The following is a 5,070-nucleotide window of genomic DNA, read 5'->3' on the forward strand; positions in this document are numbered from 1 at the left end:
AATGTACTGTACAACATTTTTATACTTATTTACAGTATTTTATAATTATCAACATACTTCCATCCATTCTGTTATTGTATTCTCTTTTCTCTATATTCTCCTGCTGTAACCTTCTTTTTTTAACTTATAATAGATGGCAGTGGTAGATTTCAGGAGAAAACCAACTCCAATAAACATCATTTCCATTCTTGGAGGTGGAGGTGAGGGAGGGATATAAATACTTTGAGGTCCACCATGGAGGTCTTTACTTTCTAAAGATAAAGTCCAAGTTCATGTGTGTCCAGCAAGATGTTGCAAAGTGACATAAACAAACTGAACAAAGTGAAAGGTTGGCTCTGTGCTGGTGACTCCTCTAGAGCACTTACAGCTGGAGATGCTGTTAGACAGTTTGTCCAACAACAAACAAAACTTGAGGATGGATATTTCTCTTTTGAACTGCTTATTGTACGCTCAATAAACACTGAAATGAAGCCACTAGTGTTTAGTTAAATCTCCACTTCATCCTTCATGACTGACCCAACTACCCCAATAAGCTACAATATCAATCAGCTACACTGATAAGATAGGCACAGATGATGGCGTAACATAGGACAGGTCTCATAATTATGAGATACAGGGTTTTTTTTTACATTGGTGAGAATACTGCACTTCCATACTGCACTAAGCTAGTTTTATATTACGAGTGTATTAAATAATGTGTAATGTGAATGTGTTGCTCATATTGACAAACCCGCAGAGAAAGCTTCACCAAAACTGCAGTTTTCCCCTCACTTTAGCATTTTTCGGCTCATTGTTTTGTTTTTCCAGCATGCAGCTTTACTGTTTTGGTTCCGTCTCACTGTTCTCATCAGTGTCGTGTCCCGTAGCAGGAGGCAGCTGTTTTCAGTTAAAAAAGCTCTGATAAACCCACTGTACACTACCTGCCCAGCATCAAACAGCACACAGACACAGTTAGCGACTAACTGGTCAACACTTAGCAGCATTTAGCAGCTAAAGAGTCCGATATTTTTCTCAGGAGTTGGTAGAGACCAAAACAGAGCTAAAAGACGACCTGGTGACCTGAGACATGCCTCCAAATAAATCTTAATCTTGCCTCCTGTCTGCTAGATGTGTAAATGAGCAACTGTTTGTTAAAATGTTAGCAATATCAACTTCCTAAGGCAATAATTTGTTAGTTGTATTTACAGCTTGATTTGATGCCCCCAAGTGGCCAAAAATCTAACGATGCAGCTTTATTTACAGTACGCAGCAGAATTCAAGGTTTCATTAAGTTTACTTTTTTATGATCCTGTCCAGTTGGAAACTATTGAGGACAGATTATATAGAACAGGAGGTGCAGTTGCCTTCAACTCAGTAAATGTAGATATCTTCTCACCTGTTTGGATGAGAATATCCATACACATACAGGGTTTATGGTTGATTTTAGTGTATTAAAATGCAAATGCAGTGTGAAATGCATCAGTGCTTTCAACAGACTTTATTGGCAGCGTGGACCAGGACAGGTGTAAAACAACATGCTGATCACCATCTCTCAGGAGAGACGCTCCAACCACAGTAAATGTGCTGGTTTGTGTGTTTTATGATACTCCTGCGCACAGATGGATATATATTAACATTTTCAAATGTATGAGGAAGGCTTTACATTGTTATTGAGAGAAAGAGAGAAAGCAGGAGTCGAACACACACACCCACAGGGCTTATCTTTACATTCCTTCCATAAATTCCTTTTGTTTATTTGGATGTTTTGTAAATGAGGACATGTAGAAAAGGTTTCAGGGCTGCGATCACTGAGCAGCATACATCAGACATGAGAGAGAGATGGAAGGGGAGGACAGAAATGTAGTGGGTTCAGCAGCAGGGCAATGACTCTGTTCCTATTCTCCATCACACACACACACACACCCTGGGGGCATGCAGCACAGCATGCCGCCATGCATTAAGGTGTGTGTGGATGTGTGTGTTTGTGTGCAGATATACCAAATGAGCACCTTCTGGTCACTCTGCCTCAAAGAGAAAAGGGAACACGATGGAGACATACGAAGAAGAGAAACCCATGAGAGCTGAGGAGGAGGAGAGAAAAAGAGGAGCAGAGACAAAAACATGTCCACCAATGAAAATTTACTAAATTAACTGCACACAACACTGTTAAAAATGATAAAGCATTCGTAAAGACCAGTCCCTCCACTCCACAATACACAGTGATACAATACATCCAGTTCTTTCATGTCAACATGGCTTTCACATTCAGTCCTGAGAAAAGATAGACAGATGAAAATGAGCCTTTTGACTAAATCTGACGCATTTGCATCATATTAATGTTAATTAATTTGTGTTATCAACAATAAATAACTAAATAAAGATAAGACTTCATGTTTTACAGCAGCACAAGAGATGAACTAAAAGGAACAGATTGACTATTTAAATTAAATAAATAAAATACAATTATGAAAATTCTATAAAACAAATATTTGGGCAAATACATAAGTGCAAAAATAACAGATTCAGATTCCTTATTGAGATACAGTAGTACAGGGACTTGTTAGAGTCCTACTGATCTAAAAACATACAATATAAATAAAAGTATACAGGAATTTGCACCTTTTTTATGAAAGATGTTTTCTTTGTTCAAGTCAAACTTCATTATATGAAGTTTTTTTATTTCTAAGTATAGTACATAGTGAGATTTATATAGTGTATTATATAGCAGTAGTACTGTAATATACAGTATGTACTGTATATTGTATTATACTGTAATATACAGTATGTACTGTATATTACAGTATTTTAATGCTTAGAAGACTGATGTGTCAAATCATGTATGAAATGATCTTTCTATAACGGTCCTGCTTCTTTTTTTAAAGTGTGTGTGTATATTACAGTATAATACATATAGAATAAACTAAATGTAATTCAATTAAATGATAAGTGTAAAATAATATTCCAAATAAGTCCCCAGATTTGTCAAATAAGGCAAAATTATGGTAAAAACGTGATACAAATACAGCAAAAATACAGCAGAAGTAAGAGCAAAATATATGGGTGGCACCCGTACAGCAGAGAAGAATGAAAGGAAAAAAACAAGAAAAACATATCCTGACAAAAATGCTGTGATTGCTGTGCACATCGATGTTGACTGGCATGATTCTTGGATGACTTTATAATAATTTTAAAGCTCATTGACATTAGTGTATTAACTGAGTAATAGATACAGTGGAAGTGAAAGGAGACTTTTTAATTTGGTAGTCATCTATTACAGTATTGTTAATGTTTATGAGTTTACAGCTGATGATACAGTTGAGTTTGAGTGTGAACTGTATACACTGGCTGATTAAGTATGAGGCTGTCTTTAAACTCAATACCTCAAAAATTACAGTAGTAAAGTAGTAAGTAAACAGTTATTAATAAAAAAAGAAGCAGGACCGTTATAGAAAGATCATTTCACACATGATTTGACACATCAGTCTTCTAAGCATTAAAATTGTAAGAAGAGTAAAAAGAGATGCATCATTAATCATTCAAATTTATGCAGGTTTTATCAAACTCAGGAAACAGCAGTCACTACTGCTTGTCTATATATAAACATAAATGTGGCATAAAGGGCTTTAGAGTTAAAAGTGAGCAGAAACAGACAGAGAGAAGAAGTATGGAGGGCAACAGAATCATCATACAGCATCTGATAATATACCCGAGACAACAAAATGTCTTACTGCTGAATACATCAAGGTAATAAAAATCATCAGTTTCCACCCAAATTTCAAGGGTAACAGGCTCTCATGGCCCACATGGAATATTTTCTTTCCATTAGCAATGGCAGTCTTATAAACCTGATAATTAAAAATTTGGATGTCTGGCCATAGCAAAAAATAATAAGCAACCAAATGTCATAGTATTTTACAGTTTACATTTAAAAGCTGTATTACAGTCAGCAGGTAAGAAATGTGCCAAAACAGACCTCTGGTATTTCCTGTTTCTCCCCGATTTCTTAGTAACCATGCCGCTCACATGGAGAGGACATAAGTACACCCCTGCTGTCCAAAGCAGGCCAAACAGCTGGACTGCTATGAGAAAGAATGTGTTTAGAAAAGTTTCCTAATAGAAAAACATGCAGAATCAAGAAAAAGGACAAGTGGGAAGAGAAGAGAGAACAAAAGAAGAAAAGGATACAGAAAAAAGGAAAGAAAGAAAGAAGAAAAATGATCAGATGAGGAAAGAAGAGAGTGAAGGAGAGGAGTAGAAAAAGAAAAGTTTTGACATTTTAAATGTAACTGAGAATATGACACACAGAAACTACACACACACACAAATTTGCATGCACTAAAAAGTTCAGATGTGCAGTCTGAACTTACACACATGAACACACAAGAGTTACCCTCTCCCCAAGGCTAAACACATGACATCACATGTTGTCATGGTAACTTGGGAAAGACTGACACACCCCCTAGCATTCTCTCACTCTCTCTCTCTCTTTCTTTTTCTTCAACATGAGCATCTTCATTAGGTTGGAAATTGGAGGAAAAAAATACAAACAGTAACTACCTGTATGTGTGTGTGTGTGTGTGTGTGTGTGTGTGTGTGTGTGTGTGTGCATCTTCATTAGGTTGGAAATTGGAGGAAAAAATTACAAACAGTAACTACCTGTATGTGTGTGTGTGTGTGTGTGTGTGTGTGTGTGTGTGTGTGTGTGTGTGTGTGTGTGTGTGTGTGTGTTTTCATTTTTGATCTCAACCCTGTCTATCTCTCTCTCTACCCGTCTGTCCTCTTCCCTTATCTCTCTCTTTCTCTCTCCATGCATCTTCAGGTCATCGTGAGGTCAGGAGGAAAAATGAGGTGCCTCTCTGCCAGTGATGAAAATCTCTCTCTTACTCTCCCTTACTCTCTCTCATCCCTCCATCACTCTCTCTCTCTGTGTTCTCATCTCCCGTTTTTCCTCTCCCCACCTCTCTCTGATCTCTTTTTCTTATATCTCTCATTCTTGTACCTCTCCCATTCTACTGACATTATTGTGCGACTTCTGTTCATCTGCTGCTTAAAGTCATTTAGATATATTGCATCTTTTCTGTTTGGGATCAC

The sequence above is a fragment of the Thunnus maccoyii genome, chromosome 18 (assembly GCF_910596095.1).
Source record: "Thunnus maccoyii chromosome 18, fThuMac1.1, whole genome shotgun sequence".
Taxonomy (NCBI): domain Eukaryota; kingdom Metazoa; phylum Chordata; class Actinopteri; order Scombriformes; family Scombridae; genus Thunnus; species Thunnus maccoyii.